Source organism: Megascapheus bottae, chromosome 17 (genome assembly GCF_031878675.1).
Source record: "Megascapheus bottae isolate mThoBot1 chromosome 17, mThoBot2.hap1, whole genome shotgun sequence".
Classification (NCBI taxonomy): domain Eukaryota; kingdom Metazoa; phylum Chordata; class Mammalia; order Rodentia; family Geomyidae; genus Megascapheus; species Megascapheus bottae.
In genome coordinates, this window is record NC_143525.1 from 2,224,068 (window position 1) to 2,238,388 (window position 14,321).

Below are 14,321 nucleotides of genomic sequence, written 5' to 3' on the forward strand. Positions count from 1 at the left end.
TCCCACTTATCCAGCCTTTCTCGGATTTGTTGTGATTCTTGGTCCTTATTAAGAAAGTTTCGACCTGTGCCAAGGAGGCCTAGTGTATCTCCTATTCCTTCCTGTAAAGTTTTCAGTGTGTCAGCTTTTACCTCCAGGTCTTTGATGTATTTGGAGTTAATTCTAGTGCAGGGTGACAAAGAAGGATCCAACTTTAGTTTTCTGCAGGTGCTTAACGAGTTCTGCCAGCACAACTTGTTGAAGAGGCTGTGTTTCTTCCATTCTATTTTTTTGGATCCCTTGTCAAAGATTACGTGGTCATAGGTCTGTGGTTTAATATCTGGGTCCTCAGTTCTATTCCATAGGTCTTCAGGCATGTTCTTGTACCAGTACCGAGCTGTTTTGATAATTACAGCCCTGTAATAGTGTCTAAAGTTTGGAATTGAAATTCCTCCAGCGCTGTTCTTTCTGCTAAGAAGTGTTTTTGCTATACGGGGTCTTTTATTATTCCATATGAAATTTTGAATTGCCTCTTCTATTTCTTTAAAGAATGCCATTGGGATATTGACGGGTGTTGCGTTGAATTTGTAGATAGCCCTTGGCAAGATTTTCATTTTCACAATGTTGATTCTTCCAATCCAGGAGCATGGGAGGTTTTTCCATTTCCTTAGTTCTGCTTTAATTTCCTTTTTTAGGATTTTAAAGTTTTCATCAAAAAGGTCCTTTACATTCTTAGTTAAGCTAATTCCTAGGTACTTTATTTTCTTTGAGGCTATTGTGAAAGGAGTTGCTTTCCTGATTATTGCCTCATTCCTCTCTCTGTTGGTGTAAGTTTTCAATCTTATACTGTAATTTTCAAAGTAACTCATATATACATATATATATATACTTGTGTATATATAACAAATATATTCATATTATATTACATATAAGATGAGTTTTTCTTTAAAGCAGGATATTGATTTGATGTTACACAAGAACAGTATGGCACGTTAGAGTTTATCAGCAATCTAGAAGGAATGATTTTCTTTCCTGTTCTGCTGTGTAAAGTCAAGATTTTGTACTTGTTAACCTGTTTAGCTTAGTCACATTTTATTTGTTGGTCAGGGAACTTGAATTCTGGGCCTGGGTGCTGTCCCTGAGCTCTTCAGCTCAAGTTACTACCCTACCGCTTGAACCACTTTCTTGAGTCACATTTATACCCTAGCTTTTTTGCTATTTATTTTGGAGATGGATTCATAAGGCCTTTTCCTGACTGGATTCAAAGCAGCGAAGACTGATTTTGTGTATGTGTGTGTGGGGGGGCTGGTGTTGGGCTTACACTTCTCATGGCAGAGGGGACATTGTTCTTTACATCGGGAAGAGAAACAGGCTGGAATGTAGCAGCTTGCAGCCAGTAGAAGGGCAGGACAGGAGGTACAGGCTCTGTATTGAGGTCAAATGCAGCCTAGTTTAGTGATAGAGTACTTGCCTAGCATGCATGAAATTCTGGGTTTGATTCCTCACTACCACATAAACAGAAAAGGCAGATGTGGCACTATGGCCCAAGGGATAGAACCAAAAAAGGCTCAGGGATAGTGCCCAGGCCCTGAGTTCAAGCACCAGGTCCTGCACAAAAGAAATTCAGCCCTGGCCTGGGCTGGATTGAATTCAGAAAGCAGGTGCCCAGAGGGCAGGTATGTAGGGCTGGAAATAGGCCAATTCTCTGAGTCAAGTCCATCCCATTGACCTGTGTCCTATGTCCCTTAGGGTCTAACTGGCCATTAAGTGTGTGTCCTTTCCTTATTTGGGGGTTTTCAGTTTGGTATTTCTGCAGAAGTGGTTTAGACTAGGTGAATCTGAGGATGTTTGGATAGTTGAACATGAAAAAACAGATCAGATTATATATTCTCTTGGTGGCAAACTCATTTTAAACAAGATGGGAAACACAGCTTGTTTTGGTTGCTTTCTTATTTTTCTTCTATGAACATCTTGGCAAAAGAACAATGTTTCTGAAGCAGAGCAGTTCTAGTCACTGTGAGAAGCCCAAATAAAAATCAATATCTCGTGAGACTCTTTTTTTTTTTTGCCAGTCCTGGGCTTGACAAGCTCAGGGCCTGAGCACTCCCTGCCGGGAGTTTGGCCTAGTGGTTAAAGTGCTTGCCTAGCATGCATGAAGACCCAGGTTCGATTCCTCGGTACCACATACATAGAAAAAAGCCGGAAGTGGTGCTGAGGCTCAAGTGGTAGAGCTCTAGCCTTGAGAAAGTCCAAGGACAGTGCTCAGGCAAAAAAAAAAAATCAATATCTCCTTCCCTCCCAAAAAAGAGTATAGTAGTGTTTCTGGATACAAGTGTCCCAGGTAGAGAATTAGTGGTGTAGGACATGCTTGCCTTGCTTCCAAACACATTTAATGTCCCTTCTCTTTGTCCACTGAAGTTGTGCATAGGTATTAAAATATGGAGCCATGGGAAACCGCACAAAACAATCCCTCATCTGCTTTCCAGGATGCTATCTTTCCTGGTCTTGTGGTCTCTTGCTTTCCAGGCTCTTGGGCTCTTTGAAGGGTCTACAGGTACATTTATCTCCTCTGAGTGTTCTGGCATGGGTCCTGCAATGAGGTGAGAGAATCAGAAATGATCAACTCACAAATGCACATATACCTTTCCACAAAAGATTTCATACATGAACCATGAGATTGCCTGTAAGAGTCCAGATCAAAAAAGCCACATGTTACCATGTGACTTGAATGAAATAAAAGCACCAGCAAAATGCTTTGGGATGAAGAAAAGCTGATAAGTTTCTAGGTTTATGGCATCTATGAATAGGTGAATAGCAATTAGGGGCTCAAAGTTTAGTTTAAGTTCAGTCTTTGATCCCCTGTCTTTGTTTTACAAGGGTTTCTGATAACAGAACCACCCTCTTGGTTTGTTTTTAGATGATCCTCTACATCCTGTGGTTCTGTTGGGTTTGAATTACTGGTTTAAAGCCCCATCTCAGATTTTGCATAGAACCATGGTCAGACAGTGACAGCATTCTCTTCCCTGTTCTGTGGTCCAATTAGGTGACAGGCCTTCTGAGGGAAACTGTTTTTTTTTTCTTTCTGAGTTATTTCCTGACCATTATTATAGAGTTGGAATTAGTGATCACTGTCTTTAACAATGTCTTACCATTGTTTGACACTTGTCAAATTGTGATTGAGCAAAGCAGATGGGAAGGAAGAGGATGCACAGGCACCCTTAAGTCCTTTAGTGTCCTCTATAGAGGAGCCTACATAAAGTCTATTATATGTTTGGAGACAATGTCTTATTATATAGCCCAAGTTGTTCTAGAACTCATGGTCTTCTTTCCATCATATCCCAAGTGGTACTATCAACTGCCACCTCACCTTTTCTACCACTTCAGGTTTCATTATATTTTAGTTAGGATTTCTTTCACAAGCAAATTAAAACCTAAGTAATATTGTTTTTGAATTTGTGGAAGTTCTTTAGTCCCTGGGGCCTTAGTTACCTGTTATTTGGGAAGAATAAGACTGACCACCCAGGTAGCCATAAGGTTTAAATACCATACCTACATAGTAAACACAGACATCTAGAATGATAAAAATCATTTTATTTTTGGAAGGCAGGATTTATTTGCTCTGCAAACAGCCTGGGCCATACCTGCTTTTAGAGAACTTGTTGTGACTGACCCTGTAAGGATCTGCAGTTAGATACTGGAAGCCAATGATCCAGGAGTTGACCTTTTGAACAGAGCCACTTGGAATCTCCTGTCCCTGTTTACTCAGTGCATCCTTTCTCTGAAAAGGAAGGCTTGAAGCCTTTGTCAGAGGAAACAGTTCCAAGTTTTTGTGGAAGAAAAGATCCCATAACACCCAGCACTTTCCCTCTCTGAACCCCAGGTTGTGGAAGAGGTGGTGGAGGTGGTATTGGTGGTGGTGGTGGGGACATCTCTATGGCTGTTTAGATTAGTTTCCTAGGGAAAAAAAGCAATGCCAAGCTTTTAGTCTTGATGGGAACACCAGACTCTCCCTTGCACCCTTCACCCCCAACCTATGCCTTGTTATCTAGGAATGTTAACTTGCTCCTTGATATTCCCCCTTGTTTCTTCTGGAATACCTCATCTTCATCAAAGGAGTCCTTGTCATGTAGCTTCTTGGCCATGATTTTCTTGCTTGTATCAATAAGAGATCTGTACATATCCCTCAGCCAAAGTTAAAAAGAAGCCCTCCGAGGAAAGTCTAGGGGAACATAATTTTCTGGCTATAGCACCACATCCTCTCCAATTAACTCGCCTGACTCTCAGATTCTCAGGAGCACTGCCTTCGCATAAACCAAAAAAGCTCCTTGTGGGAAAAGAAATAGACAATTAGTGACAGCTGATGCTATTTCATGTGTGCCGCTATGTACATCTCAGGTCTTACTGGAACAAACCTGTGCTTTGGTTCATAATCAAAATGACCAAAGGCTCCCTCATTCTGAGCCTCTTCAATCAATTCCCATGTACACAGACAGGACCTGCAGGAGCTCTCCAAGCCTGTCCCGAAGGTCCCTACAGTACCTCTAGGGAGAACTTTGCATATGACTTGGCCTGCAGCATAGCTAGAGTTGTCAGCCCTACCTACCTTTTTTTCCCAAAAGTCCCTGTGCATAAACACCTGCATAACCATACTAGGCAGAAGCATTTATTCTCTTCCACAGCCTTTCACTCAGTTCTCTTTAGATTTAATCTCCCATGGGTCATTTGCTGGGGTGAAGGAAGGAAGGATGGAAGACGAGAGGGAGAGCTGTCTCTCTTCTCCTAGCTGCTTTATCATACAAGTTGAATCACAGCAAGCCATTGCCTAAATCGAAAGCATAGGTTTAGAGATTTTCATCTCTGAAAGGCTATCATGATGATTGATGCATAAAATCAGGACATGATGAACACTTAAAAACAAGCTATTAGAATATCTCAGCATCTGTGCCAATTCCCACTTCCTCACCCACCTCCTCTTTTTTTTAGCAAAGATTTATTACTCATGGTTTTGACCAAGTCATCATATACAATAAATGAAGTTACGAAAACAAAGAAAATTCTGAATGCATATTGCAAAATTCACTTCTCTCAATCAGGCCTTTTTTGCTGCCATGTTTGTTTAGATCACTGAATAATCTTCTGAGTGCTTCCTTGTCATTCGTTTTATGAAAATCTGCCTCCCCTAAAAGGAAGTGGTGCTTCAGAAGCAAGGCACAAATTACAGTAATTTTCCCAAACCAATAAGGCATAAAATGTATGTAATTTAAAGGAGAATTTAAAAAATTAATATATACATACACTTGTATACACATATACATATACCTATAATTTACATGCATATCAACAGAATCACATATATGCTCCTTATACACAATCTCAATAATTAGAGTCTCCACAATGATTTCAATTGTCTTTCTTGAAGTATTGTCACTACATTTTAATCATTTTCTCCTAATGTTTATGGAAATGTTTAGCACTAATTGTGATGCAGTGGTATTTACCTAGAATCATAGATAGTGTGTTCTTTAACCAGCAAAATTACTCTTTAAGTGCTTTTGGCCTAAAAGTCTACTTTGTTTGATGTTAATATAATCCAAATAACCCTGGATTTCATTAGCCTGTGGGTACTAAAGATGCTGCATTAATTAACCCTAATTTGCTAGCTCATTAACCCCTACCTGCATAACAGCGAGTCTTTGATCTTTTCTAAGGAAATCCCCACACAGAATCTAACTGACATGCACTCTGCAATCTGTAATCTACTCTTCATCTCTGTTGGCTGCACTTTCAAGACATACTCACTTGGTCTACTGTCAACTTCTGCTTCAGTTTTTGCTCCTATGGAAAACTGCTGCAGGCCTCAGAAACAATCAATCCTTACCAGGCTGGGTGGAAGTCTTTTAAGGGATTCCCCTGTGCAGTTGCCTCTTGGGGGACTGAATGAGACCCCATACTGAAGTTATCATGCAGTCGTTTCTATTCAAAACACTATAGCTGAGAGAAATTGTATGACAATTGGCTGATTTAACAGCATTCTTCTCTAAACACTAGAATGTTAATTCTTTCACTGAGCTAAGAACTCTGACAAAGTACAGTTTTTTTCATATATTTTTATTGTAATTAATAGAAGAGTTACATACTATTTGCTATATAGAAGGTGCATTAATTCACATACATTGATACCCTTTCCATGTCTTGGTCCCCATTTCCCTCCCCCCACCCCCCATCCCTCATCTTATATTCCCCCTTCCCTATCCAATTTCAAATAACCAAATACAAATATATCCAATATATCAGATAACACAGTGAGATACTGTAACGATATGAGATAACCAAGGGACAGCAGAAGAGATGAGAGATAACATAGTACATTAAGGACAACAATCACTCATTATATGGCTTTTGTTTCTATATCCTAGAGGTCCTTTCATTTAGCGTCATTCTATATGGCCTTATGTATCTAGGTTTTGCTCTATTGCAAATCTCTGCTAGGAGAGCCCAAGGTTTCTACTGATTATGACAAATGAGGGAGAGTATTGGGCCTATGTTCCTTTGAGTCTGGCTTACTTCACTTAATATGATTTTTTCTAAGTCTTTCCAGTTCCTAACAAATGGGGCAATGTCATTCTTTCTGACAGCAGCATAGAATTCCATTGTGTACAAATACCACATCTTGTTGATCCACTCATCAACTGAGGGATATCTGGGTTTGTTCCATATCTTTGCTATGGTAAATAATGCTGCAATGAACATCGTTGTGCTAGTGCATTTAGTGTGTCCTTGTTCACCCTCCTTCTTTTGCCTTTTATTTATATGGGACGTGTGCTCTTTCATGATGGAATGACCACTCTGTAGTTATAAAGTGCTCCCTCACTACCAAGCCACTGTGGTAGTAATGGTGATTGCTTTAGAATTGAGGCTTCCTCCATTTTCCCATCTCAAGCTTTGCCAGCCTGTGTGTGTCAACAAAGCTTCACAGGGCCAGGAAAATATAGTGATTTTTCTGGAATCAGGAGGTCTCAGCTCTGGGCAAAGCCCCAGAGCCCTTTTGACCACCCTGAGTCCAGGCACAGCAAGCACAGCTTGCAGCAGCCTGTCCTTCCTTTGGTGGGTAGCTGGTCTCTTAGAGCTGTGGTCCTGCTTTTGAAGTCAGTTATCTATGTACCCCTGCCCTGGGAAAAAAAAGAACTAAGATGACTAAAAAAAAAAAAACAAGCTAATGGGGGGCAGGGTAATGGTTACCAAGACATGTGAAAGGATATCAATGTATGTGAATTAATGCACCTTCTATCTGGCAAATATCATGTAACCCTTTTATTAATTACAATAAAAAATTTAAAAAAAGACAGAAAATTTAAAAAAAAAACAGAAAAGAAGAACAAGCTAGTAGTTCTGACCGAAAACAGAACAATTGTCGCTGCCCACCAAAACGACGCGTCAGTTCGGAAGCGGCCTGGGAATGATCGCAGACTCAAATCACTGCAAGCAGAGGTTTTTTATTTCTCTCTCCTTTCTTCTCTCTCTGCCTTTCTCCTCCTTTCTTCTCCCCTTTCCCCCTATATGCCACACTATATATATCCTTAAGCAGCCAAGAACAGTAAAGGTCATCTGCAAAGCAGCAAACAAACCTGGAAGAAATCTAGCGATCCACTCTATCCACAAGCATGGAAGAAACAAATCAACAAATGCAAACAAACTTCCTGGTCAGCAAGTACTGACTCATTAGGGAGCTGCCAGGTGCCATCTGATAATCTTACTTCCTCAGGAGGCTGAAAACAATGGTCTCCAACAAAAATCAGTTTGTTTTTCTAGAGACAGTAGTTATTTTTTGATATGTGTATACATCATGTAATAAGGAAAAGGAAACCATCATCTCCTAAAACTGACCAGCAGTGCTACAAAATAGTGCTCTTTTCTCCTCCATTTCTTTATGGAAATGAAGAAACTAGTTTCTGTTCTTTTTTTTTTTGCCAGTATGGGGGTTTGAACTCAGGGCCTGAACACTGTCCTTGAGATTTCTCAAGGCTAGATCCCTACCCACTTGAGCCACAGCACAACTTATGGTTTTTTCTGAGTATGTTGTTCCAAGGAATTGAACCTGGGTTTTTGTGCATGCTAGGCAAGCACTCTACCACTAGGCCAAACTCCTGGCCCAAAGAAATTCATTTCTTTATGGAAACAATGGAAATAATAAACTAGTTTCTGATTTTATCCTACCTAAAATGATAGGGTAAAAGAGAGAGTGGGGATAAGAAGGTACTCAAGTATGCACTCCACACACACACACACACACACACACACACACACACACACTCACACACACAGACACACACCTCTCTTAACATTTGGTCTATCCAGTGGTAGACTATTTATTCTAAATTAAATAAATACTGAGTTATATTATATCTCATTGTAGAATTCAAGTAATGTTTTACCTCTCTTTCTTTGACCATTTCTAGATATTACAAATAAAACATCATACACCACACACACACACACACAGACACACACACACATGCACACATTCATATACACATAAATACAAAGTTGAATGATGTACAGAGAAAATAATATCAGCATAGGAGTATATAGAAATACTAAGACTGGTCATGAACATCTGAGAAATGGGATATTCACCTGTATGTATGTAGCCAGGTATAATTTCCCCAAAGCCTTTTCAAACTGACCCCGTAGTGATCACTGACTCCTTGGCACAAATTCGGACAGTACTCAACAATAAAAGTCACTTCCTCCTTAAGAGTGGTCCCAATTGATATTACAGAAATAACAATGAGAAATACTGTTTTATAGTAGAAAACTGTCTGTACTATCAAGGAATTATGTTCTAGAGAGTAGGAAAATGGCTTTGTTGTTTAGGTGTGCATTCTGAATCTATTATGAAGACAGGATATATTACAGAGACCTGACTGAATTGTGGACCTTACCTCAATGAGACACAAAATTATACTCAACATCATAACTACTAAAGTGACCAATATTGATAGATGATTTTGTTGTTAAAGCCAGGTCCCAGAACTTCTTGTGGGAGCTACAGGCAAATAAAGGATAATTTTGTTAAATAATGAAGGGACAGAAAAGATAAAAATGACTCAAACTCCCATTCTTCAAGGTGAGGCTCTTGCAGATTGTTAAATCACATGCCAATTTAATGCGTTAAAATGCTTTCTTAATTTGTAGTTCCTCTATATCTTACTGTGTTTTAGGTCCACTGCACTCTATGGAGGAGGAATGTGGGAAACAAGCCATAACACTTTGGACTAGACTAAAGCCCCAGGTCTTCCTCCTTCAAAGTGTATCTAAATTTGAGGCCTGAAGTTTTATAGCTGTGCTCACCTCACTTGACTTCTTTTGTTCACTTTGAACTTCAGTGCTCTCATTGTTGCAGTTACCTGTTTTGCACTGGTCTCAGCTCTGGACACTTTGCCTACTTGAGATTTGCTGAGAAGCTTCAGCAGGAGGCTAGATCTAGAGATTAGCTTGGAACAGACCATCTGCACATCAGTCTCAGAGCAGTCCCATTTTCAAGGTCCAGATAAGAGAGGTGCTTTCTTATGTCAAATGCAGCTACTGACTTAGTTGCATTTCAAAATGATCGGCAAAGGATGAAAATTGGATTTGTGAGTCTGCAGGCTTGACAAGTGAATCAATGGCCAAGTTAAGATATTGCCATTGTGTTTCCTTGTTTATTGAATAGATGGCATTAAATTGAATGCAGTCACACTGGATCCTAGAGCAGCAAGATTTTCCTAAATTGTTTTTAGGGAGATTTCCTTCCAGCACAAAGATGTTTGGTGCAGGGATATTTCCTACCAAAGCATTTGTTATAATCTTGTGTTTTACAGAAATGCTGTCTATAGAGGCTTTGAAAGACCATAGAGGACTGGAACAAGAGTTCTCCTGAGAACTCAGCTCTCCCCACAATGAAAAGTCCCCTTCCCGAGGCGTATTTGCAAGCTCTGGTCTAAAGTGTGAAATTTTTCCCCTGAATTTTGACTCTGTTTAGCCCTGGGTATTCTGCGGGCCCCAGGAGAGCCAGTCTTACAAAAGCAGCCATTTTGGAGGAAAGATATGATCAGATTAGAAGTCTCCATGTTTTAACACTAGAATTTAGGTAAGGTTTTCTATTTCTGACCTCATACATACAGTGGTGGACAGAGCAGTGCTGCCCACTGAGTCTGGTTTCAGGACAGAAGAGGCTGCTGCCTTTAGTTCCTCTATGCCAGCAGTTTCCCATCCATTTCCTGGGCTCCTGAACCACGTGAAGTGAGCGGCTCCAGCTCCCTTGTGGTGGAACTTCTACATTGGTTTCACTGAGCTTCCGGGAGAAAGAACAATGGCAGCCTTTCAATATTGAAGGAAGAAGTCCAACTTTCCCTTGCTTCCCCCCCTTGAAATTGCCCCCATCCATTTACTCTTTTTTCTTCTTATGGAAAATCTCATCCACATCAAAAGAATCTGTGTCATTTACCCTCTTGGCCATGTTTTTCTTTCATGTGGCATTGAGAGGTCTGTGCAGCTTTTTTCTATGTATGTGATATCAAGGAATCGAAACCGGATATTTGTGCATGTGAGGCAAGCACTCTACCACTAGGTCAAACTCCTGGCCCTGGGCAACTGCTTTTGCTGCAGCCAGATGAGACCTCAGGAAGCAAGAGTTCTCTCTAACTTGCATAGAGCCCTCATTGTAAGGCTAGGGAATAGAAATTGATGAGTTCTAGGCTCCTTCCAGTTCTCAGATCCTCACTAAAGATTTAGACTCTCTTTACCTTGAGGACTCTTCACTTTCTTCTGCTGATGTTCTGTGGGAATAAATCTGGGAACAAAGCACAATCAGGATTATCTATCAACATTAAGTACTTTCAACTGCTCATTCCTTTATTTATATACTATGAGGGGGCTTTTATGACCCCAGGAATTCTGCTCCACTAATAGATCTTTTTCTCTTCCACAGTACCCAGCTGAGGGTCTTGTCTGAAGCTAGAATTTTAATACATGGCATTTACTAATTTAGATAAAATCCAACAGAAAAGTCCTCATGATAACTGTAAAACAGTAAAGGAAATGCCCTTTAACTGATTGTAGACTTTCCTAGAAACCAAAACACCAGTATTATTATCAAATCCCAAACAACATTACTGTCTTTATTACAATTATTACTGTCATGAGGCACTCCTATTGAAGACAACCAATGTAATGAAGACATAAATACAGCACAAATGTTGGAAAGGAACCAAACTATTTTTATTTGTATATGAAATGATGGATAGCTAAAAAAAGCCTAAGAGAGCCCGGCACTGTGTCTCACACATGTATTCCTAGGTAATTAAGAGGCTAGGATCTGAAGATCAAAGTTTGACCCAGTCTGGGCAGGAAAGTATGTGAGACTCTGACTTCCAATTAACCAGAGAAAAGCCGGTTAGAAAAAAACAAACAAAGCCCAAGAGAATCAGCAAATGTGATTGGACTAACAATATGAAAATTCAGTGAAGTGGCAGAAACAAAATATGGAGATCAGCACACAAATAATAGCTTTCCTATGTACCCATGGGAATTAGAGATAAGATACAACTTATAATAGCAATAAAGGTATAGGTAAGCATTTTACAATAAACAACATAAGATGGAGCATTGCCTAATGGAAGAGTGCTTGCCTAGCAAACATGAAGCTCTGCGTTCGATTCCTCAGTACAAAATAAATAGAAAAACCTGGAAGCACTGCTGTGGCTCAAGTGACAGAGTGCTAGCCTTGAGAGCTAAGGCTCTGAGTTTCAACCTCAGAAGGGCAAAAAAATGAAAGTAAGAAGAATAAACAATAGTAAAGTTATATAAAAATCTTGGATAAAACCTCAAAATCACTGGGTGCGGATGGCTCATTCTTGTAATTCTAGCTACTCAGGAGGCTGAGATCTGATAATTATGGTTCCAAGTCAGCCCAGGCAGGAAAGTCCATGAGACTATTATCTCTAGTTAGCCACCAGAAAACCAGAAGTGGCAATGTGGCTCAAAGTGGAGGGTGTTAGGTTGGAGGGGGAAAGCTCAGGGACAGGGTGCATGTCCTGAGTTCAAAACAAAAAAATAAAAACAAAACAATAACGACAACAAAAACCTAGTGCCATGCATGGTGTCACAGCTTTAGTCAAAACTGTTTGTGAACCTGGTTATTAGTACCTCAAAGCCTAGCTACTCAGGAGGCTGAGATCTGAGCACCATGGTTCAAAGCCAGCCTGGGCAGAAAAATACATAAGACTTTAAGCTGCAATTAAGCACCAGAAGTAGAGCTATGGCTCAAAGTGGTAGAGCACTAACCTTGAGTGAGAAAGCTAAGCGATGGCATGTAGTCCCTGAGTTAAAGCCCCAAGAAGGACAAAAAAAAACAAAGCAGGGCCAGGAGTTTGGCCTAGTGGTAGAGTGCTTGCCCTAGCATGCACAAAGACCCAGGTTAGATTTCTCAGCACTACAAACTTAGAAAAAAACCAGAAGTGGTTCTGAGTCTCAAGTGGTAGAGTTCTAACCTTGGGAAAATCCAAAGGAAGTGCTCAGGCCCTGAGTTTAAGCCCAGGCCTGGCAAAAAAAGAGAAAGCAAACCAAGCAAAAACCTATTTATGAGGCAGAAATAAGAGATCTGTGGTCCCATGATGGACTCTACCTGAAAAACACTAGGTACAGTCAAAGAATTACCATCTGGAAAAAGGGAAAATAGCTTTGGTTACAGAAACATGATATATTTGGGAAATATACATGCATGTTGGTCCTTACCTCGAGACAGAAAATTATAATCAAAATCATTACTACTACAGCCAAAGATATTGCCAAGATGATTTTGTTGTTATAGCCATATCCCGGAACTTCTTGTGTTAGGTAAAAACAAACCAACAAAAGAAAAATTTTGTCAAGTAAAACAGATTAGGGGGCTGGGAGTTTGGCCTAGTTGTAGAATGCTTGTCTAGCATAAACGAAGGCCTGGGTTCAACTCCTTAGTACCACGTACATAGAAAAACCTGGAAATGGTGATGTGGATCAAGTGGAAAAGCTCTAGCCTGCAGAAAGCCTAAGACAGCCCTGAGTTCAAGCCCCCTGGAGGATTGTCCAAAGAGAGAGAGAGAGAGAGAGAGAGAGAGAGAGAGAGAGAGAGAGAGAGAGAGAGAGAGAGAGAGAGAGAGAGAGAGAGAGAGAGAGAGATTAGGAGGAAGGAACCATGCAAACCCCAATTCTTTCAGGACAGGAGCTGGCAGGTTCTTATGGGATATGTTAAAAATTAATGTGTTCTATGTCTTACTAATGTGCAAAATTTCTGTGTATTTCACATTCTTTAGACCTACTTCACTCTATGAAGAAGAGTGCAGAAAACTGTCTCATGACTGGCCAAATGACTTTGGACTGGACTAAAACCAGGGCAGTCCTCCTTCAAAGTGTATCTAAAGGATGGGGAAGTCAGGGTTTACAGGTCTATAGCTGTGCTCACCTCACTTGACTCCTTTCTTTCACCTTGAACTTCAGTGCTCTCATTGATATAGTTATCAGTTTTCCGTATCCCAATCAGCTCTTGACACCTTGATTTCTTGCTGTTCACTGAGAAGCTTCATCAGCAAGCCTGTTTTGGAGATGAGCGTGGAACAAGCCATCTGCACTTCAGTCTCAGAGCAGTCAATTTTCAGGGTCCGGATAACATGAGATAGGAGCTTCCTCACATCATTATTGGGAATGAGGGGCCTCAGCTGCTGGTTTAACTGCATTTCAAAATGATCAGCAAAGGATGGAAATTGGGAATGGGTGACTACGGCTTTGACAGGTGAGTCAGTGCTCATGCTGAGGTATTCCCATTGTGCTTCCTTGCCTTCAATTGGCAGCATTACCTTTAATGCAGTTACAGTCGATCCCGGAGTAACAAGATTTTCCTGAACTGTGTTTTTAGGGAGACTTCCTACTGGCACAGGAACATTTTGTGCAGGAATATTTCCTACAAAGCATTTACAATCTGGTGTTTTACAGGAATGTTGTCTATAGAAGGCTTTGAAAGAGCATAGAATTCAGGCAAGTGAGAAAGCTAAGCGATGGCATGTAGTCCCTGAGTTAAAGCCCCAAGAAGGACAAAAAAAAACAAAGCAGGGCCAGGAGTTTGGCCTAGTGGTAGAGTGCTTGCCCTAGCATGCACAAAGACCCAGGTTAGATTTCTCAGCACTACAAACTTAGAAAAAAACCAGAAGTGGTTCTGAGTCTCAAGTGGTAGAGTTCTAACCTTGGGAAAATCCAAAGGAAGTGCTCAGGCCCTGAGTTTAAGCCCAGGCCTGGCAAAAAAAGAGAAAGCAAACCAAGCAAAAACCTAT

The 14,321-nt window shown here is 40.5% G+C and overlaps 2 long non-coding RNA genes across 2 annotated transcripts in view; one reads left to right on the forward strand and one right to left on the reverse strand.

The window, feature by feature from the left end:
- LOC150050778 (uncharacterized) overlaps positions 1 to 14,321 on the forward strand; it is a 72,562-nt gene that overhangs the window by 27,203 nt on the left and 31,038 nt on the right. The gene's annotated exons all lie outside the window — the stretch shown is intronic.
- LOC150050781 (uncharacterized) lies at positions 7,942 to 14,022 on the reverse strand. Its single transcript, XR_016538260.1, has 3 exons — positions 13,460 to 14,022; positions 10,764 to 10,810; positions 7,942 to 10,312 (listed from the first exon to the last, which is right to left on the reverse strand). It is a non-coding gene; the product is annotated as an uncharacterized LOC150050781 (long non-coding RNA).